Below are 24,051 nucleotides of genomic sequence, written 5' to 3'. Positions count from 1 at the left end.
TGCGTTCACGGACCACACTTTGCTGGCCAAGTGCGTAGCCTCGACGCCAGCGGTTCCAATGGTTCAAAATTTATAATGCATGAAAATACTTACAACTTTATTTTACGTGTTATAACACTGTTTTCAGAAAAAATTCGTTGGTTATAGCTACAAGCGAAGCAACAAAGCAAGTTAACGTGATCAGATGCAACATCGCTGCCCGCCGCCATCTTGTTTGTTGTCGAAATTCTGGATAGTCTTGGCTGGTCTTGGCTTTTCTGCTACTTTCATTTTTTTTTTCATCGTTAAAAACTGTTGAGCCTCGTTTTATTTGCGCTATCACGTTAAGCAATCAAATATTATGAGTCTTTTTTCTTTTCCATCTGCCTGTTCAGAAATTCCGCTGATTTTCTGTCGCAATTATTTATTTTACTGAGTGCACTTTGGTTTCCCGTTTAGCACCGCGTAGCCCAAAGTGTCACTCGGGATGCCAAAGCGCACTCCCCGTAAGTGCACTTAACTTGCCCGCTTGACAGGGGTATTAACTCGCATATTCTTACACAGTCATATTTCGCATGTATGCTTCTCCTCCCTCTGTCTTTTTCTCCACGCCACTGGTTCACACGTGCGCCCCGTCGGCGTGTATGACTCACACGCAGTCCATTTCCGAGGAAGCGGATGGCACCTGCAGCGGGCAGCGCGATGACCACGTGCGTTGGCTTCCAACCAGCCTTCTGTGCAAGAGAGGAATGACACACCGTTTTTTGTGGCACTCCATACGGGTCATTGGAAGAGCGGTGGGCGGACAGGGCACCGCCACTGGGCACCGCAAGAAACCGCCACCTCCGCAAGTACCTCTCTTCAGAGCCCTGCCCGCTCTTTGACTGGGACATTTTTTCTTTTTCTTTGCGGTATGTGCGGCGCTTTTTCGTAAACTGGGTCTTCAAGGCCTCTCTTATAACAAAATAATAAATCATTTATAAGAGGCACTCCCCGTTTCACCTCGTGCCACTGTGTATTTCGCTTGAACTTTTTCATATTGAGCAGCACGCCTCAACAGTCAAGCCAAGGATTTTTAAAAAAAAAGTAAACAGGGTGCTAGTTTGAGAAAAGCAACGACAGGCAACGTAAACACAGAAGCCAGCTACGAGAGGTAGGCACGCAGGTGATTAAAATGAAGCGGCTAATAAAACAAAAAAAAAACAAACCAGATTATAAATGAGTGGCACAAAACATTAGCGAAGAATCCAGTTGTTTTATGCCGCAAACACAGTGAAATAAAAAGCGTACGTGACAACAGTGAATGGCATGTAGCCAGGCCATGTATCCTCCATTATTATCCTCCATTCTGTCCCGTATTTGAGCCCACTGCACCTGCTTCTTTTGTGTGTTCAAATAATCATACCGGCCTATTCCACAGAGTTGAGAACTCTTTAAGAAGATAAATAAAATAAACTGTCGTTTCAGCCGGCCACGACGTCATGGTAGCGAACGCACTGCAATTTATCAAAACAGCGCGTCACTCACCGAAATGCGCAAGCCGACCGAAAACTGGCAAGAGGCGGCGGTTGCCAGAGGTAGCGCGCGGATCTTCGCGAGCCACCTCTAATGGACAACTTGCAAAATTGCGGGAAGGCTGACTTAGAGGAAGACGTTTTGCAACCAAAAACCCTCGTTCACAGACACGTTTTCGCTTCCTGCAATACTGCATGAAGGGTTTAGCGCGAGAGGAGATGAGTCAGCAGCCCTGCACTCTGTCCTTCTTCGAAAACGAGCGCGGGGCTGCCCCCAAATCTGCGTGAACCTGAAGCCCCGCCGGACATTGCCAGGTTTCGAGGTAGAGTGTAAAGGAAAGAGCTGCAAAGGTTACAATGATGCATTCCCTTGACAAGTACCTGTCTCGACCCGCTCCTGTCGTTCGTGCCTGGGCTCTATTGAGATAAGGGGACGTCTTTCCTCTTCCTTTTCGAAGAAGAATGCGAGATTGCCGTCTGTGTACGAGGGCCGAAAGCGCGCCTCTCAATGTGGTGACGCATGAACACGTGATGTGTGGCAAAGCACCTATTGGTCGAAGAAAGGGGAAAACCCCTTCCCTCTGGTGGGGGATGGACAGCTCTCTCCATTGTGGCCCCGCTCCCTGCATTGTCACACTAGCAGGGTCATGAAAATCGAGGGATGCCATTCCGAGGGATGCCAGTCCTAACATTCCTGGAAGGGGCACCTTTGACAGGCAAGAGCCACTGGGTTCTAGTGTTGTACTGTACTGTATGGGGAAGGTGTTTCCGGCCCCTTCTTTTTTCTCATTGCCTTCTTTATCTCGTCTTGTTGGTCCTCCTACTCACTTCAATATTCTGAGAATATTGTGGTTGTGCTAGGGGTTGACCGTCATTCACATGAGTCACAAACCAATAACGTCACGCCCAGACCCATCGCCTTCCCTTTACTTCTTTCCCTTAATTTCTCTCTCTCATCACACGTGACCTGGGTCACCTTGCCTTTAAAAATAGAGCCCGCAGGATAGAGCCCTCAGTTGTCAAACCGTTTGTGTACCGAGTTGGTCCGAAGTTGATTCGAATCGTGTATTCGGGGACGTCTGAACAGTCGACGTGAGGAAAGTGTGGAGGTTGAACCTGCCGTATAGCGAACTGCAACCCAGAAATTCCTGAGGTGAGTCGATCCAGCTGTTCACGCTTGTCTGCCGAGAAATTATCGTTCTATTTGACATATCCACTTGTTGAAGTCTCGATAGCGCTCCTGTTCTCACAATGTTGTAGATGCTTGCATACTGCCGATGGCGTTCGAGGTCTGTTCAGATATTTCTCAGATTGATATCAATATGCATTCGTTATTTGAATGAGGAATGAATGAAGGAAGTCCCGCTTCCCACCTGATGGACTACACGTGGACGGCGTAATTATCAGTGGATTGCAATGCAAAATAGGCATAGATCGGCAGACTCACTCATGAGTGCACTCGTATTGCCTGACTGAAACTCACCCTCACGTCTTTGAGTGTGAGTGTTAGTCAGTGCATGGGTGGACATGAGTGTGAATGAGGGGATATAAGTGGAGATGAGTGTTAGTGCGAGTGAGTGAATGTGAGCTCCTGTAGTTCATCGTTGGCACAGGCGCAGGCACGTCGGGGATACAATGAGCAGCTACAAGGTTTGTGAGGTCCTTTACAGAATTTCGCATTGCCCGTCCTGAAAATAGATAGTCTCTTACCACGCTCCCCGCACTTCTCGATCTCATATCCAGAAAAGTTGTAATGCTTAATGCTGAAACAACGACTGTCCGCTTCTCGGCAATAACTACCGTAAGATGCGGCTCTCGACTGCTGCAGTGGCCTCTTAGGTTTTTTTTTTTCTGCGCACAGGTGTGCGCATTGCAGAGCTCTGCGCTGGCCGTAATTTGTCGATTGGGCCGGACCCACGCGAAAAAACTGACCTACTTGGCCCAGCTCTTCAACTGCAACTGACTCAAAGTTCCAGAAAGCTGGTGCTTTTAGATATGTCGAACTTTCATGTCATCTAGGGAAAAAACTAAGTCTAATATCAAAATTTCATCCGCAACATTTCCTCCCTTTTTCTTTCTTGATTGTTAAGCCGCAATTTTTATCCATATCGAACCTATTGTTTGCGTTTTACAGGCTCTGAAAGTTGTGTATGTATTTTCTGCGGGGATTTGAATTTCGCGCTAAAACTTTACTAGTGCGACGTGGCTCCACCTGGCGACAAATTATTGTGTCGCTACTACACACTACCACCAACTTCTTGCTTGTCTGTGTTCGTGCGCACATATTTTTTTCTGCGGGGATTCAATTTCGCGCTAAAATTTTGGATGGATGGATAGGAGCGCCCCCTTTGAAACGGGGTGGTGCCAATTGCCACCATACTCAGCTTTTCTTTACTATTTTTTGTTTACTGTGTTGGCAATTCTCATTAAGATTCGCCATCATCTTTATTTACGGTTTAGTACAAATCTGACCTTATGCCACATCTCTGTTTTTGAGCCACCAATCCTCCAATCGGTTTTTGCTAACTTCCACTGCAGATTCATTTACATGACCATTGTTATCTTTAAACCCTAGGGAAGAGTGACTGTGCCGGCATCGCCACCCGGATGGATACCATCACATTTGATTATGAGGTGTTCAATTGTTTCCACAGATCTACCACACACTGCACATGTGTCATCTTCTTCGTTAAATTTCTTTTTGCAGCTGCGCGTTCTAAGGCACCCTGATCTAGCTTCAAAAAGTAGGGCACTGCCTATTGAGTTATAGAAAAATTCCTTCCTGATCTGCCTTTTCCAATATCGATATAGTTCTACACTATGTTTATTTTCCATTGAATTCATCCATTTTTTAACTTCCGCGTTTTTAGCCTGTCGTTTAATACTCTTTCTTTCTCCATCCTCATGACCGACATACTTACGGGTTAGTTTTCTAGTTCTTTTCCGCCACTGTGAGTCAACGTTATTTCTGTATATATATTTAAATACCGTACCTGCCAACCCTTTATCGTCCAATTTCCTGAGGCGTTCTTCATATAGTATTTTCCTCTTAGCTTCCCGTGCTTCGAACGATGCCCAGCCCATGTCCCCTTGTACTGCCTCGTTTGTGGTTTTGCCGTGGGCACCTTGTCCTAATCTTCCAGCAGGTCTCTGATTTACGTCTAATCTCGACTGAACTTCTGCCCTTAAGCACAGAGCCGCATTGCCGAAAGTAAGTCCCGGCACCATTATTCCTTTCCAAATACCTCTTAGTACTTCATATTTGTTGTACCCCCATAATGCCCTATGTTTCATTATCCCGGCGTCTCTTCGTCCTTTTGCCCTAAGAGCCTGTTCATGCTTTTCCGTGTATATCTGCCCTTCGTTTAGCCATATCCCGAGCTATTTGTATTCGGCCACTTTGGGTATTTCTTGGCCTTGTATTGTAAGCACCTGGTCAGTTGTATAGTTAAAAATCATCACACCTGATTTAGTTGCGCTAAAACTGAATCCTAGAGCGTCTCCTTGGTCTCCACAGCAATTACCCTAAGTTTGTAAATCTTCATGGCTATCTGCAAACAGTACAATATCGTCCGCATACATTAAACCTGGGAGTCGCTGCTCAACTACATTTCCGCCTAATCTGTACGACAGATTACAACCTAGATTACTTTCTTCTAGCCTTCTTTTCATATTTATCACGTAGAGCATGAACAGCAGCGGTGAGAGAGGACAAATTGGAAAAACAGCGCAATCAAAGACGAGACACAAGAGAAGGACAAAACACCAGCGCTGGTGTTTTGTCCTTCTCTTGTGTCTCGTCTTTGATTGCGCTGTTTTTCCAATTCGTAAAACATGTACCAACCAGCCCGTATTTGCCCTCTTCTGGAATAGAGGACAACCTTGCCTTAATCCTTGGTGCACCCCCACAGTTGTGGCACTTTTTTTCCCTTCCCATGTAATTTCAACTTCATTATCTCGTTAGATTTCCTGTAGAAAATCAATTACCTCATGACGATACCTAAATCTTTCAATATGCTTCACAGGAGTTCCCTGTTCACGTTATCGTATGCACCGCTTATGTCCAGAAAGGCTAAAAACAGAGGTCTGTTTTCCGCCTTAGCTATTTCTATGCATTGGGTAATCACGAACAGGCTATCATCTAAGCGCCTACTCCTTTTGAACTCATTCTGAAGTTCTCCGAGTATCCGATTACCTTCTACCCATGACTGTATTTTTAATTTCACAGCCTGATTTGCCAGCCTGCACACAACAGATGTTATCGTAATCGGACGGAAGGATTTTATGTTCATCTTATCTCCTTTCCCTTTATTACTCAAATTCATTTTACTCCGTCTCCAGCTGTGCGGAATTTGCTGATTTGTTATGACTGTCTCCAATGCTTTTATCAGCGCTTTCTTGCTTCTTGGGCCAAGTTCATTAATCAGCTTAATTGTAATTTCGTCTGTCCCTGCGGATGTTACTAGTGAGACGTGACTCCACCTGGCGACACATTATTTTTTCGCTACTAGTCTCGACTAGCTAAAATCGAGTTCGTGTAACTACGCGTTGGTCGAGTTGGGTTGACTTCGCTCAGCCCGACCCCTGACTCAACCTGGCGTTATTAGTTCATGTAAACAGAGCTAAGCAAGAACTCGCTTATACAATGCCAAAGTTTGCATTCAGTCACCATGCATAGCTACAGGACGCTCTCAGTGCTTTTGCAAACCACACTTCTCGTCCTTTTAAGTTTCATCCAACTTTGATTTGCTTGGTGCCTTGTTGGTGCCGAGAAGCGGAAGATGGGTGTTCGGCGCTGGGAAGGCTCGTACGAGTCTAGGCTGTCACTACAACCGAGGACATGCTTCTGTAGCTATGTAAGGAAGGCTACGCGGGAATGGGAAGAAAACCAGTCATAAGGCATTGTGCTAGGAGCTCCTTTCTTTCCTTTGATTTAGCGACTGACTGCATAGGTGTTCAACGCAATGAACCCTTTTCCGGGTAACTTCCTGGGGATGCACCAAGCCTCGCATCCGCCATTTTAAACGACCACACCTGTCTGCTCAGGGGAAACTAGTAACCCCACCCTACCATTGCAAAAGAATTTTCCCAGAAAAGACTCAAGGAAGCTTAGGCATTCCAAACCGGAAATGCTAAATTGGTGGGTTCCTGGGAAGTGGTCCATTGTATGACCCCCACATCCTTCTGGGCTCAATGGCTTGAGAGGGGTTAACTTTTTTGTGCTTCGGTCCCCGGAACTTTTGCCGCATACCTACAGAAAGTTATGGGCTCTACTTTTTGTACGCGGAAGAACGAATACTTTCGTGTCGCGGTGTAGTTTACACACTTGGAGGGGCAATAGAACTTCCCTCCTTTTTGGGGTACTCAGGTGTGGCCATCTATCCACAGAAAAAGTTCAAATCTGAGTTGCCTTCTTCCTGGTGAGCCCGCTTAATATTTGATGTTTTAATTTGCGCCAGAAATGATTGTTGCGTGCAGCCGGTGAACCGCCTTGTCACAAGAACGTGCACAGTGGGATGCCACGTGACGCATACGCTCCCGGAGGGGGCTTGACCTTACCCGTATTCTTGGAATCCTTCATTGTCCGGCTCCCTTTATCCCGCAGGGTAGCGAGGGTGACTTTTCTCTAGAGGGTGTTGGCATGACTCACCCCCTTTATCTGCAGTGTTGTGGCTGGTAGAGAAAAAACTGAATGGAAGTTCTTTTATCGCGAACGCGGCAAGCCATTGCTTGCCGCGTTCTCGATGGCGCTTTTCCCAGTAAAGTCCTACCGTTTCAGAAGGGGGAGCGCTACAAAATGGCTCACAAGTTAGCTGCATACGCATGCTTCAGCGAACGACGTTGGAGAATAATGTGGTGCAATTTAAGCACACCCTATTACTAAGCGGATGCACATGTGTTCTCCGCACGCACTTGCCTCAAAAACACTGCTCTGGTTTGTAAAACCTCCTTTAGACAGATTGTGTGCAATGCAGTGGTAGTATTCTAACGGTGTCGCCTTTTGCGACATGTCGCATATGGGCGGGGCCTAAAAAAGTGCTTACAGATGCTCGAAGAAACGGAAAAAGCCGCTGGCACTTTCGTCTGCGGTGCATTCATTCACTCCGAGAAGCGACAATTTACCACTACTGATTCACTAGCAGCAGTAGTTTCGTATCTTTTATAGCAAGAATATTTGCCATCACATGACGTCTAATGTTCAAAAAAACATTTGCAAATTTAATATAAACTCGCTTTACTTCATTTAAGTCTATAAAACACCGCGAAAAAGCTCCAAATCTATTTTTCTTTCCCATTAGGCTTGCGCGCTCCAGAATCTAGAGCGTATCTAAAAAACTAGGCTGAATTGCAGCTTAAACTTTATCGTCGAAGCAAGGTAAGTGATAGCGAAGAGTAACAACAGCAGTAGTTGCCGGTAAACATGCCGACCGGAATCGCAAGGACTGCTGAATTGGCTGAAGCGGGCGACTCTCGCTTGAAAGGACGTCGCCATGTTTTCACGCCAAGTGCGCAAAAGCCGCAACTGCCGATTGCGTTCGTACGCTAACGGTAGCCCGTCGCCCGCGCGAATCGCTTCAGCACATTCCGTTGTTCGACTAAGCGTAGTAAATTGGGGCGACGTCACGATGACGTAGCAGGAAAGCGGGTCCGTGTCGTCACGCCGCCGTCACCGCGGCTCGAGCCAATCAGCGAAGAGCGAATGCGACATGTCGCAAAAGGCGACACCGGGAGAATACCACCCCAGAAAACATACTGCACTGCAGAAATGTCTGCATATCAGTCATTCGTAGTAAGCTTAGGAGGTTTTGTAAATGGATTGATAATAACAACTCCCCTTAGCATGGTGATTACGCGGGGAAATCCTCGACCTGCGGCCTATTCCACCCATTCCCCTTTACTTGAGGAAATAACTCGATCGTGTAAAAACACGCTCTATTTTCCGTGCCGCGAAAGGTACTCATAGCCGTCACTTGTCTAAAATATATTCACGCAGAGTCACGGACATTTCATTGTCAAGGAAGACAAAACAGGGAGCTTGACGCACGCCGGCGGCACTATGCATTCTGGGTAATCCGCCATCTTGCCGTCCTAAACAGCAGTCGACGCCGCACAGGCAGGCTGCAGTGAACTGACCCGAGAGCCGTGTCGTCTTCGACAGTCAACCAAACAAACACAGGGGTGCTCAAGTAAAACTCTAGTTTGGGCGAGTTGATTCATGATGAAATAAAAACTGGTATGGCGCAAGAAACGGGGACACAGAAGGCGTCAGTCCTGTGTTTTGTGTGCCTTCTGTGTCCCCGTTTCTTGCGCCATACCAGTTTTTATTACAGGGGTGCTCGTGTGCCACCCCGACGCGCATGGACGATGTCAGCAGTTTCTGCTCCGGATTGTTGTGTGCAGCTGTGCCGAAAAGATCGGGTGCGCTACGAGGAAAAGGCAAAGCAATGCAGTGTGGACTCGTTCACAATACGCGCCGGCGACTGCACTATGGATCACTATGCATTTGGACACGTGGCCGCCCGTCGACGTCGTCCGCAGTCATGAATTTCTAGTTCGGAGAACTAGTTTTGTCACTAAGCAGGAACTTAAGGACAAGGAAGCTTTGGAAGGCCATAGCATTCTCACCAGTGGATGCGTATGCAAGCCATGGATGAAAACGGTCACAGCCGAGGCCGTGATCCTGAAAACACAGGCAAGGATACTATTGACAGAGATACAAATTCCTTTTGTTGCCTTTGTGATTTAAACCCAGGTGAACCACTGGAGCGAAAGCGACGGCGACATTTGATCTGCACACTGTATCTGCATGGATGGCAACGGCGAAGCATGCTTGCGTGTTGCTACCTTACTGTATTATGTAGGGTACGGCTTGCACGCACTTCAAAAACAGTCGTTCATAGACGGCATTAACACTGGCTGCTGGCCAGCCATGGGATCGTGCTTTGCAACAATGATAGCGCGTCTGATTTGGGGATTTCGAGTCATAGCGCAGCTGCAGCGATGGGGTAATCGTCGAAAAGTTTCGACGGTTGATGTAGGAAATGTATGCGTGTAACCAAAGATCTTCGGTGTGGGCAGCAATTAGACGCGTCGCCAGGTACCTGCCTTGTGAAGCGTAGAACGCAGGAGCTGCAGTAAACAAATCGACTATCAAACTCTCCATATGTCGCAAATTGTTTACGCACATGACACGAAGTGGCATGAACAGACTTTACACTTGTCCAGGCTGGCGTCGATCTCGCGTCTGTTAATCCGCGCGAGCCATTCGCGTAGGCGTCGCCTTGAGAGCTGGTTTGCCTTCTCGCACTCGTGCAGACGTATCAGAGTCTGCCCGTCCTTTCTTAGTTTCTGCGCTTTGATTTGGGTTCGGCTGTTAAAGCTCATGACATAACAGTATACCATCATGCCAGCACCGTTTGCACGCACTACACAACCGTCAAGGGCGTCCGCAGAATTTTTTGCAGGGGGGGGCCCCGTTGGTGCCCGGGGGGGGGGGGGGGGGTGGGGGGGGTATGTTCGTAGCAGAAAGGCGCTATTTGCGGAGTAAATTTATTTATTTATATATAAATAAAAATTAAACAAAATGCACACATGAAAGAAAAATTACAAACAGCAAATTAAAGCGCGGCTAGGAGAGGTACATTGGAGTTTATCAACGAAGAAACAACTAAAATTAATAAAAATGCAAAAAGATGCTATATCACTTCGTGGAGAAGAGTGCTCAGTCTTGCTGCATACGGGTTCTCGACTCACCCGGATTGATGACCAGCACACAGCACAATATGTTCACAAACACGCAACTACAGTCACTCAGTCAGTCTTCCATGAACAGCAACTGTAGGCGCCTCGGATTTTTCTGGGCGAATTGCGTAATTACACGTGTGATAAATTCACTTCTGTGCTTCACTACACGCTCTCGGTGCACACTCATCATACACATTGATTGGAAAAACTGTTGAACGCGTACGTTGAAAACAAAAGATGACTATATATACAACGAAAACTTATTTACAAGATAAATGCACGCTCGCAGCTTCATACACCTCGCTCCATCTTGCTTGCGCATCCGCACAGTCGAGCAACCGCACACACACTGCTCTCCGCTCGTCGTTTTCTCGTCCGCTGTCTTGGTTGTTCTCAGCTTCGCTGACAACCGGCCACTAAAAACACCCAAGCACAAACACAGAGGCGCGCACACGTGCAAGGGCTTACTTGCCGCAGTATCCCCGAATGCGCACTTTGGGGGTGAAAGGAACGCCGCGCAACTTCCGAGGGGAAGGGACACTCGCCACTCCAGTCGGAAAATTTGTTTTTGTGTTTTTATGGGGTTCAGAGCCCCAAAACGACTCAGGCTATGAGGGATGGAGTAGTACAGAGTTCCGGGTAATGTCGACCACCTGGGTCTCTTTACTATGCACTGACACGCACAGTACATGGGCGCTGTTGTGATTTGAGGCCCAGCCAGAGGTGACAGGCGAGCCAGGCAGGCGCCATCGGGCTGCGTTGACCAAAGGCGCTGGTTTTCGCAGAAGACGCAAAGAACGCTGGTGTGGGGGCGCCTCGGGAGACTGCGTCGCCGTGAACAAAAGCAGCTAATCCCCTTTGCCGGAGATTCTGAAAGCGGCGCTTCTACCGAACTGCGCTACCCGTGGATCGGAGGAGACAGCGAGCGGCGGCGGCGCCAACTCATCGCCCGCTTGCCCCTGAGCAGCCCGACAAAGCGGTGGTGGACACGGCTGATTTTACCTTCCCTCCTTAAGAATTCATCGGTGACCGGCGTAACGATAGGCGAAAACAAGATGCCCCGTGCACTGTCTGCCTCCGTGTCGCTATCTCTCTAGAGATCAAAGAAACAGACACCCATCTCAAGGCGGCTCGAAACACATGCTCGCCGGTGCCGCTGTATGTCTGGAACAGGTCGCCCTTCAGTAGAGCTAACGATGGCGTGGTTTGAAAACGGCGGAACGACGCACGCCCGGACGCGGCATTTCGCAGATGTGACCATGCGGGGCTGCTTTTACCCTTTTGACTGAGCGCACCACCGCCCCTGGCGTGCGGCCATCACTCACGGTTCGAGTGAGTGATTTTCCAGGGGGGTGCAGCCGCCCCCCCTTGCCCCCCCCTCCGGACGCCCATGACAACCGTATAAACTTGGCTGCGTTGCAAGTGCGGTGGCTGCGACGACTGCTGCTAGGAAGACAAGATGGCGTAGTACCCAGAATGCATAGCGTCGCCAGCGTTCGTGCAAACTCTCTATATGGGTAATTAGACACCATCCAAGGCTATTGTCAAAGGAAACTCATTATTGTTACTTAGACACCTTCATAGGCGCGCGCACAAGGGAAGGGGGGTTTGCTCCTTCCCCCTAATCGTCTCAGCCCCCTAATCACGAAGTCTGCCCAATACATTTACTCTGCCGATTTGTTCCGTCATTGTTTACAGTGCAATGCTATGGTCACGCAGGAATGTTAACGGCCGACGCTCCATGATGCGGTGTTTCAAGCACTGTTTACTCTTGACGGGTCATTTTGAGGCAATGTTTTCAGGTTCTTTTTTGCAGTGACAGTAACCAAATAAGAAATTGTCATATTTTCTTGGGTCTAGAGAGGATGAAAATTACTCCGGAAGCGCGAAATTACACTGATGCTTCAGCGATGCAGTGAGTGCCTTCCTCTGCCGGTACTCACGTGGTGAACAAGGGACGGGAAAGCGTCAGGGTGCTTGCGAACATTTCAATAAGAGAACAGCCTTCGTCTGGGTGAAGACAATAAAGAGTTTTAGCTGAGCGTTTTTACGGCCAGCGGAGCCGAGCGGACGAGCGCGGACGCCACTGCGCATGCGCAGTGCGCTGGGGCGGCGAGCGCGTTTACGGCGCCCCGCTGGGAGGCCTTCCTCAGCGGAGCGCGCGCGAGCGTGTATGGGTATTCAAGATGGCGGCCGCGAGCACGACCGCTGGCAACGCTGTTTCGTCGGTTACGACCGCGGCGATCTTCTATCTTGGACCATTTAAGTCTCGACAGGAGTAGCGGATCTTGCAATATGCTTTTCGGCATCTTGGAAACGGATATAAGCAGAGCAGAAGCAACTAAAAAAGCGCGCGAAAGAACAACTGACCTGGCGGTTAGCACTTGGCTTCATTTTCGTAGCGTCGCAGTCGCAAACATTTTTTCTAACACAAATATTTCTCTACTGCATCCAGAACACCCCTATTTTAAACTAATATAGAGAAAACAAAAAAAAATTACATTTATTCCGCAGTTATAGCATAATAAAAACAAGCGCGACGCGTATTCATATTACGCTAGCTCCAATTCTGACCACGAGATCGCGCAACAGAGCGCGCCGATCTTTTCCGCTCGGGCGGGTTCCGGACCCGCCGAGCTAAAAGTCTTTTCTCGCTCGACGCTCCGCTGGTGTATCCGCTGGGCCGCTCAGCGCCGCTGGCCGCAAACCCGCTCAGCTAAAAGTATCTAATACCTCTTGTGGAAACGCTGACAAGCACCCTGATGCCTTCTCCTCCCTTGCTCACATTTTCAGTGTTAACAAACCAGCCCCTTATCTTCTCTATACCACATATTCCTCTGCCGATGCTGCAGGTTACAATAAAAACTACTGGTGAATATCTTGTGTATTTTGCAATTCCATCACAAAATGTTTTATAATCATTCTTTGCGATCCGTTTTGGCCAAAGGGGCATAGGTGAGAGGAGGTTGGTGGGAGGGGGCACTGCGCTGAAACTTGGCTCATTCTCATGGAGAACTCTGCGCATGCCTATGGACACCGTTCAAAAACTTGTCTAAACGTCTTAGCTGGCGCTGAACAGGCACTCGTCGTCTCAGCAGAAAACGCGGGAGCACACGTGAGTAGCATTCGGTGCATGGAATATGCGTTATGAGTGACCACTTTCTTCGAGCATCGAAACTGAAAATTTTCCAACTATGCCCCCAGAGCCTGGGTGGCTCACCACCGCATCTTTGCGACTCAGGCTATGGTAGGGGAGCCACGAGGGCAGTCAGCCGCGGCAGTAAATCTCTCATTAAGGTATGGTTTTGGGCTAGTGTAAAACCGCTTTTGACATAAAGCGCGCAGAAAGACACGGACGAGTCAGGACAGACCACGGCCGGTCTCGACGCGCACGCTCGCTCTCTCTAGAGTGAGAGCGCGCGCGTCGAGACCGGCCGTGGACAGACAGGCTCGCATCCCCGCAGCTGTGCTAGTCGCCGAGCGAGAAGCTGTTCAGCGGCGATGAAGGGCGGCCGGCGAAGATCTTGCAGTATTGAGAGCCGCGCCATCGATGATGCGAAAACCTCCAGACTGACGCCTCGGACGAAGCTCGCGAAGAGGGCTGTGTTGACGCGAGGGCGTAGGAATGATTGATTGACACTTTTTTTTTATTCGAGCAATATAGGAGGCTCCCCTACTCAGTTACGCAGGAGGGACTCCCAAGCTTCTAAGTCTAGGATGTTCGCCATAGTCCTAGGCGAGAAGGGGCATTGCCATATGATGTGGTCTAGTGTGCCTCTCTGTCCACATTGTTTGCTTTTATCGTGTTCTCTGTCATCTATTTTGAGGTGGTGTACCCATACGAAATTTGGGTAGTTTCCAGCCTGTAGCCTTCGAAGGCTTATCGTCTCTCCGTTGTTTAGTTGTTTGTGTGGTGTTCGGATTATTTTCCTGCTGGGCCTGTAATATTCGCAGATGTTGTATATGTTTATCGTCTTCCCGGGCTCTGGGTTGTGGGGCCTTTTTGCGTTCGTCCGGTAGTAGATATCTCGGGGGAGCGCGTGAACGGTTTCGTTTCCAGACACCGATTCGTGGTCTGGGGGCCATTTGACTTGGATCTTGCGCTTGATCTCTCTTGGTGTGAGTATTTACTTCGCATCGATCGAGGTTCTTCCTTTCGCTAGGTTTAATATAGCCGTTTTGTTCTCGCTGATTATTATGTTTGCCTTCGTGGCGACGCAGGCTAGTGCGACCGCCACCTCCTCAGCAACGTCTGCGTCTCTTGTGTTCACCGAAGCCGAGATCAAAGGGGTTCCAGTCCCGTTTACCACTGCTGCGACTGCAGGTCCCGAATTGCCAGTAGCCGCGTCTGTGTGTGCTACACTGTTTAGCTCTAGTTCTTTAATGTCCCTTTCGGTGGCCTTAGCCCCGGCTTTTCTGTCTGCGCTGTGGGTGGGACTCTTATTTCTTGCCATGGGTGGGATGAGCAAGTTGGCCCTGCAACCTTGGCTTAGGCTGGCTTTGGGGTTTGACCCTCTGTCGTGCTGGAGCCCGACCCATTATAGGATTTTTTGCCTTGTTTCGGATTGGCTGAGCCTTTCTACTTGGGCGACTCGCGGGGCTTCCGCCACTTCCGCCCACGTGTTATGTGCTCCAATTCCCATTATTTTACTGTGGATGTACTGTTGGGGAGGCTGAGTGCGCTTTTGACGCTTTTTCTTATCACGACATCAATTTGTTCTCTTCCTCTTGATGTCAAGTTCAGGTAGGGTGTTGCATAGCAAACCCTGATGATTATGTATGTCTGAACTAGCGTTAATAAATTCTTTTCTTTGAGCCTGTAGCTTTTGACAGACACTCTTCTGATAAGGCGAGTCGGTTGTGCGGTATATCCTTGTAGTTTGTGGATTTTTGCCGTCGGCTTGAATAATGAGGCCGAGGATTCTGATCTGCCTCACCAGGGGCGTTTTTGGCTGTCTATTATGATGTTTAAACTTAGTTTCTCCTTCTTACTCGTCTATACTAGTAGTTCTAATTTATGCGGCGAGCACTTGCGTCCTATTTTGGCTGCGTACTACGTAACTGTGTTTCAGCCGTGCGGTGTAGTTTCTCTTATCTTTCCGCGTCCGAGCCTTTGTTTAGCCAGACGCTAATGTCATCGGCGTAGAGGCTGAACTTGATGTCTACTTTGAGCAAAGGCGGGAGGTTGATCATTGCTATGTAGAAAAGCAAGAGGGAGAGTACAGATCCTTGTATTGTGCCTCTGTCTGTTGTCTTGATGACTGGAGATTCAGCCTCAAGGAATTTCAACTTCTCTCTGAGAGGTATGTAGGCGAATGTTTTTTTCGGCGACATTCATTCTCTGAAGGTGCTTGAGGATTACATAAAGTCTTACGTTGTCAAATGCCTTTGTGAGGTCCAAGCCTAGTATGGCATTTGTGTTCCTAGTCCTTCTTTTGTCTACGATTTCGTGTTTTAGTCTGACGTCCTGTGTGCATATGAGTCTTCTTAAGCCAACCATTTCATGAGGCCAGAGTCTCTCGGTTTCCATGTAGTTGGCAAGTCTTGTTTTGATGACCTTTTCCACCATTTTCCCTAGACACGAGGTGAGGGAAATAGAGGTAAGGTTTTCTAGTTTCTCCGGTTTTACAGGTTTGGGGTTCATAAAGATGACATCCGATGATCTCGACTGCTTGCGGAGTTCTCCCTTCTCCAATACTTGTTGCATGTGAGGCTGGCGATGAAGTCGTCGTCTAGGTTTCGAATTATTCTATTAGTTATGTCGTCCGGCCAGGGTGCAGAATTCCTTTTGAGGCTGGTAATCACTGCTCGTACTTCAGCTTCCGTTATGGGCTAGTTCAACTCTGGGTTGTCTAAGTCCCGAGTATGTTGGAGGTGCTTGAATGATGCTGCTTCCAACATAATTATCTTTGAGTTTGTTAATGGTTCTGAGCATTAGAAAGAGTGCTTTATATTCCATTGGTTTATGCCCGGCGGGTTTTATATTGTTTGGGGCATAATAGGTGGCGGAAGATGCTCCACGTCTTGGGAAAACTCATTTGCTTCTCCATGTCGTCGCATACTGGGCCGATGCCTTGCTTAGCCAATTTTTTTCCTTCTTTCGTTTTGGGATAGAAGGTTAAGGAGGCCCCATGTTTTGCACTTGTCGGTTGCCTAGTTATTGCGTCCGTCACGTGCTCTCTGCTCGCCCAGCACTCCCACGTGGGTGCGGCTGTGACAACCGTGTTGCTGTGTGAGGCGCGCTCGTGGGCGCGGATAACTTCCTCTAGCCACGCTCTTTTGGTTTCGCCCTTGTGCGTTCCCAAAGTGCATTGCGTGGCAGCGGCTGGAGAACGGCATCTGGGTAATAAAGTAGGCTTTAAATCTCTTAATGAGAAGCTCGAGGGTAGTTGCTAAAAAGTTAATGTTTCAATAATAGTCAAGCAGCCTACTAGTTAACAAGTCTTAGTTGTATTGTGGTGTATAACATCACTGACTATAGTATCTCGGAGAGTGCGATCTCCTAACTGGCACAGGCGCTATATTTAAAAAATTGCTAACAGTCTCACTTGAAACACCTTGTATATTACGCTTATTCGTGCTGCTAAACGTACAGAATGTGGAGGGCATATCAAGCTGAATTCTTGCACCTTTAATCTTTTTACATTCAACTTCTTACACATCACAAGCTATATCAAACACTTTATGAAAAGCTTGTTCAAGGGGCTGTTCGTACATTATTATTAAAGTTCGGAGAGGTGTAATGGTCGAGAGTGCATATTTTCATCGTGGATAGGTCTCAATTCACGCGTTTTTAAGGTTTTATACCTCTTGGATGATATATCATTACCCGATAGATTACTACTCACGCTTCATAAAAATCGATGTTGTAGACATCCTATTTCATATTGGTAACTCCCAGCCGATTTCTTCTTCCCACATTCATCAAACAGCTGATACCCGAGGATCTGCTGGCTGGTGACCTTTGCGACTGCAACCATGGAGCCGGCTGCTAACACGGCTCTGTCCATGTGCTACCGCGTCTGGGGCAAGCCCGGTGAAGCCCAAATGCTGGCCGGCAGTTCGGTGACGGAACTAGTCGCCAGGTCATCAGATAACTACACAGGACTGGTTTTAGTTTTGCACCGTTTGCCAGAGCTACGCCAGTTGACCAAAGTCTATTTGGACATTAAGCCCGTCCACATTGACGAACAAATGGCGTCAGTCATTGCCCAATTTATCCAAACCACGACTTCTCTCAAGGACTTCACTCTTGAATCTTGGAATCCCTGCATATGGCCGTTTCCAAATGACTGCTGGAGCCTGATAGTCGAATCGCTACACAAGAACTCCACCGTCAGGAAGCTGCGCATTGAAGCGACACACTTACCCGAGCGAGACGCTGAGTCTCTGGGTGCTGCTGTCGGCCGCAGCCGAAACGTGCACTTCGCAGATTTCAAGACGGAAGGGCCTGTGCAAGGAAACGCCTTCGTCCGGGGCCTGTCTGCGCACATCGCGGACAACCGGACGCTACTAGAGGCCACCCTTCGGGGCGACCTCGAAGGCCAGACACCTGACCAGTGGATCGACGTCACAGAGCAAGTCTGTAGGAACGCGGCCACTATGTGCCAGGCCGCTTTGTGTGCGATGGGCTTGCGCAACGACAGGTACGTTTCCTTGTGGTCTCAATATTTTTGCTGGAAGCAGGTGTTATCTGTTGCTCTCCGCACTACGCTCATTGGCCGGCCTTGGACTATGGAAAAGATTAGTTGCACCGCAGGTGTAGTGCTTTAATCACTCACAGCCATCACATAGTAAACTTACCGAAATCTATAGTCCTCTTTGCGCCATAGCGACAACCTGAACACGCGTTAGGCAATACACTATAGATTTAAAAAAGGAGTTACTAGGACGGAAATTAACATAACTTAGGCCTCAAATATTTATACAGAATCCTTGGAAAGAACAGCAAGCCCTTAAAGGGGCCCAGAAACACAATCTTAGTTAACTGTTTTGCCTGCTGATTGCATACAGTTAGTTATAATGGTGCTATTAGCGTCGGTAATACCGCGTACATTCCGTTTTTTAATATTTTAATGTCCTCCCAAAAACAACTTCATGGCTCTGATGGTGTCGCCACACAGTGGCGGGTTTTTAGGAGCGGATATGACATCACCTGGCGCGAGCTTGATGACTGGACAAACAGTAAATATCCTGCAAATTGTGTGAATAAATAGAGACACATTATGTCACCTGTCTGCGTTTTATATTAGATCAACAAGAAAAACTTGCTTGTCTTAGATAAAAGCCCTGCAAAGCAAGTAAAATAAAAATACACCACCAGGGGCGCTCTGGCATGGAAACAACGCTGCCAGTCTCAGCAAGAACGAGTTACAGAGAGCAGGCAGCCATGGAGTACAAACTTCCGCGACGTGCTCTGGCTGGCTGTTTTGATTGGTTGCGCCAGGTGCCGTCATTGGGAGAGCGAAATAGGAGTGGGAAGCCCCGCCAAAATCGAGTTGAGGGCAGCGTTTTGTTTGCTTGTATTTTGAAATTTCTTCACTGAATAACTCCCGTTCCTGTGCATCGATTCCTGTAATTCTTTTTAAGTCAGCATCTGTGTGATATAAAGAACCCACCTGAAGTATAGCCGGTATTCCCCCAGGCAGTGTTTTGCAGCCCCTTTAAGGTACGCTTAGAAGGTAAAAGCGCCCATGTAGATTTCTGTTCACAAATTACGTCGTAATTAAAGTACTCTTAGGATCAAATGAACTGCGAAGATGACAGTTGAAACGGGAGGAGGAGTGGCTTAGCTCAGCTATGCCAGGATATACGTAGCAGTGACGTCACGTGGCTCTGCGCCAGCGGCGAGCGCGCCAACTATGCGCAGTGACGTCACTCGCTCCTCGCGCATGCGCGGTATGGTCGACGGAGGGGGCAGGCGAAACAGCGAGACTGTGACCAATGTAGCTCACGCTACAAAAAGATTTTACTCGAGGCAGACTGATTAATGGGGCCTTTCATTTTCACTTTGATGGCGCGGAGACCACAGCGATGAAGGGTTAGTAGGCACGACATCCTCTCCAGCAGCTAACATTTACGCGTTCCCGTTTTGATGGTAGCGTTGGCCTGTTCCTGCTTTGGATTGGTGCTGATGGAACACAGCTTGGACGCTCCGGCATCAAGAAGAATCAAACGATAACAAGCGCTATTTTCTTCCGTATTGAAGCTTTGCTCTCAGAGGAAGATGCAGAAAGCCTTTTATTTAGCAGCTGGTGGCCATCCTCTTCGGGCGGTGTGCATAGCCCAGGAGTCCGTTGGCTGTGGCTAATCTGCGGCGTGCCCGCTAGATCAGCCGTGGCGGGTCTTGTGGGTCTGTGCTGGACAGAGCAACCTCCCAAGAGTAGAAAGCGCAGTGGTTGCCCCCAGCAGTCCTACTGGTAGATAGTACACTGTAAACACAAATAAGCCCAAATAGGAATATAAATGGCTAGTGTCCGCTTTTAAACTCCTTATTGAAAATTGCGCAATCGACTTTAAGTAGTAAAAAAGAGGAAATCCTCCTTTTTTACTGCCGTCGCGAAATCGAGGAGTAAAATAAAGCATTTACATGATTTTACTACTTTTCCAAGAAGGAGTATGTCGGCTTCAATACTCCTTCAGGCCCTTTATGCACTCCTTAGTGTCTGCCCGCCGCCTAGTGGCAGCTGCCGGTTCGCTGCACTTGTAGGTGACGACGCCGGCTCTGTCGTCGCTGCCTGCTCGCCTGTGCTTTTGCTGCTTCACGCACGTTTGTCATGTTACAAGACACCGGATCGCCGCAACCTCGCGCACCAAGGTGCGCCACAGACAGTGCCTGTGAAGCCCCCAGTGTATTCGGAGAACGCTTGGTGTTGCATCGCCTGCGACGGCAGTCTGCGAGAGGCTTAGCCAGCCGAGCTCAGCCGAGCCAACATGGCGGTGTGTGACGCGTCGACCTCCCCGAAGCCGCCAGTTTGCCACCCGCTCCTTTGCGCGCTCTTGTCGTGACGTAAGACTGGACATCATCGACCTTAGCAGCAACGTGCTGCAATGAACGTCTCACTCAAGCCAGCAATATGTGCAGAAGCAGCGGCTAGTCATTCATTGTCTACGCAGCATACAAGTGTTGGCTGCTGCCGTTTCGCCGCGCCGACATGGCGATGTGTGTGTGACGCACCAGTTTTCTCGACATCGTCGGCCCCTCGTTCTTTCGCTGTATTGCAAGAATACTAAAGACCGGATTATCATCGTCGTGTGTTCTGGTAAGCAGTATTAAACTCTCCTTTGATGCCATAGACGCGCATGCACTTAACGCCGCTCCCTTTTCAGTGTGCGTAGACTTGCTGTGAACCACGGGTGCGCCGAGATGAAAGGCTTAACGAGAACAGCAAAACAGCAAAGGCTTCATTGTGGTCCGGTGGAGCCAACTCACACAGCAGGCATGAAGTAAGTATCTGAGAAATTTGTTGTTGCATGCGGCTGAAAAAAAGTGTGGCACTGCAGTCGTGGCTGTTACGCTAACATGTACAGCTGGAAGTACGGTCAGTTCTTCTAGGGACCAAATTTTCTTCATGCGTTCACGCCCCATGAATGTGGAAAAGCTGTACAGGCAATGACAGGTGAAAATGCACAGCCTTGGGGGTCTGTGAATTTTTGTCACGTTATTACGAACAGTGCTGAGAACCGTGCCCTAATCGGTTGCTTCCTTTCCTGTGTTTTAAGAGGGCCTTGTTATGCAAACAATGCAAGCGATTTTATTCTTTTCAGTCATAGCACAGGACATGGCGACGCCTTAGCGCTCACGGAGATTAGCTAAACTGTTACATTTTCCGAGTTGGTGGCATCTTAACGTTGCAGCGATTTTCGGCAGCGGACATGAGGTTTCAACCATACTGAACGCTGCCTTTTCTGGATGGTTAGGCGTCTAGTTCCAAAATGTGGTATCTTGTAAGCTCTTCGCATTTGAAAAATGTTAAAAGAAGTTTCCACTTCGCGTGCAGTTTCCGAACACATTCCATTATGTGAAACTCGTGGAGGCAAGCGTTCCGGTTCAGACTGCTGATCCCAGGAAGGCAGCGAAAGAAAAAGAATAAAGCTTACGCCAGTGTACGAGATCCCCTGCTCGTGCTGGACGTAGTACATTGGCGAAAGCAAGCATTTCCCAGAAAAACTGAAGCAGCACAAAGCGGATGCCAAACAAATGAACAAGGAAGGAAGCGCGGGTTGACAAGACTGACTTCGAGGGAACTATCCTTGCATCAACGGTCTAGGATCAGTGACCCGGCGGATGACTAACCCAAGGCTTAAAAAAGGCAAGCTGTGACTCACTCGCAGTCACACCTGCTGAAAGAACCAAGAAGATTCCCAAACATGTTTTTTTTTTCTGGTTGGCGTTCTTTCCCGAAAGTATATTCCTTACCCAGCCAGATAGACCTGTCTAGAATGTTTTCTTTTGAACCCTGGCCACGAATGTGAGGGCAAAGCTTAACAGAAGACAGGTGGCGGCGGGAGGGTGGGTCTGGTGTAGCTTTCTATTCCTAACAATGCCTGCTATGTCAGTCACCCTTGCCCTGCCTTTGGCCTATACACAGAATGAGGACGTCCTGAAAATGCGTAGCTGCGGGCTCTCCCATCAAGGAAATTGCATGTAAGCTTCCGCTGCGTGTATGCAAAGCGCTGTCTTTTGTTTGCATGTTTTGATTTCAGTAATTGGTTCTGATATGGTGCCTGAAAAGCATGAGGAACCTTTGACAAGTAAAAAAAAATATATCTCGAGGCCTCTTTTGGTGCAGGAACGCAGCCAAAGGCAGCGCGAATGCGCAAGTGCCTCAGTAAGACAATTTTATTTTTTTTTCAGTTTTATGCATTGCGGAAAAAATGTTCCCTATCGATGCTGCTTCCCATTCGCCGTATTGCCTTAACGTTTACGAAAGCGGCTCTCTGGAATTTGTGATTCCCTGAAAACCGCGTTTAGCCGCTGTCATCCGACAGGGTACAGGTATGTATTAGCTAGTTGATTACCTACTATGTTCTGCTAGCTAATCTTTTGTCATGAAAAACGTTTAAACTTCAATAATACCTACTTTATTGAAAAGTGCACTCTGAACGGTTGACTTCTACACTTGAAGCACGTCATACTTCAAGCTTAGAGGTGATGCATTTGTTTTTCTAATCTTTCTTTCAGAAGGAGCCTGTATGTTGACAGCGAAGCATTTCAAGGTTCCCTCCTTGCTTTCAAGTGTGGCATCTCTATTTTCATTCCTTTGGGTATTTAAATTATGTACCCAAAGACAGCGTGGGTTAAGGCACTCTTCTTTTCTACAGGGGCCAAGACGTTGGTTCTCTGTAACCGTCGAAAGCAAGCTGCCGAACACATGTCTCAAATGTTTTGTACCCAATAAAATATTGTTTGAAATAAATCACTGTAAGTTCATCGACGCATTTATCCTGGAATATCAAGCTCTAAAATGAGCCTTCCATACGAATACTTTATTTCAAATCGGCTTCCGCATCAAGTGAAGTAATATACTCATCTGGGAATCATAAATGTAACCCTACAGTAAGAAAAATTTCTCCAAAAATTTCCTGTCAAAACTACTTAAAAGGAACAGGCACGTACTCCTGAAATGTACTATAAAAGTAGCTGCAAAGGAGTATATAATACTTCTATTAATTGCCATGCTAACTCCTTTGTGATCACAACTTTACTCCTAAATAAACTCCCGTCTGCAGAGCGGTAACACTTTACTCCTTCTAGCACTCGGAAAGTATCCCTTCAAGCAGAGGAGTAGACGATATACTCCTATTCTGAGGAGTATAAAAACCCCTTTTCGGGAGTGCGCTACGCGATGAGCCATTTACTCCTATCCGGGTGTTTTTCGGTTTGCAGTGTACTGGTAGATTGCCACGCAGGTAAACATCGATCGCACTAAATTTTAATGAATAAGGTGAACGCGACCCTGAATTTCGGTCCTGTCTAGTTCGGATGCAAGTGCAGAACTGAATGCAATATATTCGTAGGCGAACAGCGGTTTAAGTGCGGATACCCTTTTAAGGCGCAAGGCTTACTTGTCCCAGTGTGTGTGCGCAGGCGTGTGTGTTTGCGTTTTTGTGTGTGTGCGTGCGTGTATATGTGTGACAAGATGGTTCGACCGGTGGCAGCACCGTCCATCCCAGGGCAGCCAGGAGTGGTATCATCGCTCCCAGGGCTCTATGAACGTTAAGTGCGGAAAGACCAAGCCGTGGCGGCGGCTACGTACGGTTTCGTCACGCCGCTGCGTGCGGCGACTGCGTTCACAAAGTGAGCGGGCGGGCTTCGGCCTTGGCAGAGAGACTTCATTCAGCTTACGTGTGCCAACTTTTTTTTTTCTCCACAGGGAAGGGATCCGGGCACTAGAAATAGTGATCCAGTTCCCTACACTTACTGAGGAGCTGGAAAGGATGCTCGCCGCCAGCCAGAGAGAGACAGCGACCATGGTACGGAGAGCGCTGCGCCAGGCCCAGTCGATGCACGATTTCATGAGGCTTGCCGGGGTAGTGAAGAAGCAGGTCGAGTGCCTCCCGACCAACGACCGCCGCACCCAGCTGGTCGCCCTTAACGACTACTGCTGGGCTGCTATCAGAGGCTACCTGTTGCTGGACGACGTGTTGCGTTAGATGCAGCATTCCATTGGATTAAAAATGCCATTTTCACCGTTTTTATTGTTTTGTTTGAAAGGCCAAGCAGAAACCTGTTTCTGGCTTTTCGGGTCTCGTTATTCTGGCCCTTCCTTTGCTTCGACGCTCGAGTGAGCTGTGCCGCCCGAGCAGGACG

General features: G+C 48.2%; 1 long non-coding RNA gene across 1 annotated transcript; it reads left to right on the top strand.

Annotated features, from left to right (window-relative positions):
• Positions 1-19,674: 19,674 nt before the first annotated feature.
• Positions 19,675-22,660, top strand: LOC149358111 (uncharacterized). The gene is made up of 3 exons (XR_016291922.1): positions 19,675-20,500; positions 20,568-20,684; positions 22,423-22,660. It is a non-coding gene; the product is annotated as an uncharacterized LOC149358111 (long non-coding RNA).
• The last annotated feature ends 1,391 nt before the right edge of the window (positions 22,661-24,051 follow it).

Source organism: Amblyomma mixtum, chromosome 3 (genome assembly GCF_055824585.1).
Source record: "Amblyomma mixtum isolate Tamu chromosome 3, ASM5582458v1, whole genome shotgun sequence".
NCBI lineage: Eukaryota > Metazoa > Arthropoda > Arachnida > Ixodida > Ixodidae > Amblyomma > Amblyomma mixtum.
This window is presented reverse-complemented; position numbering and strand designations above follow the sequence as displayed.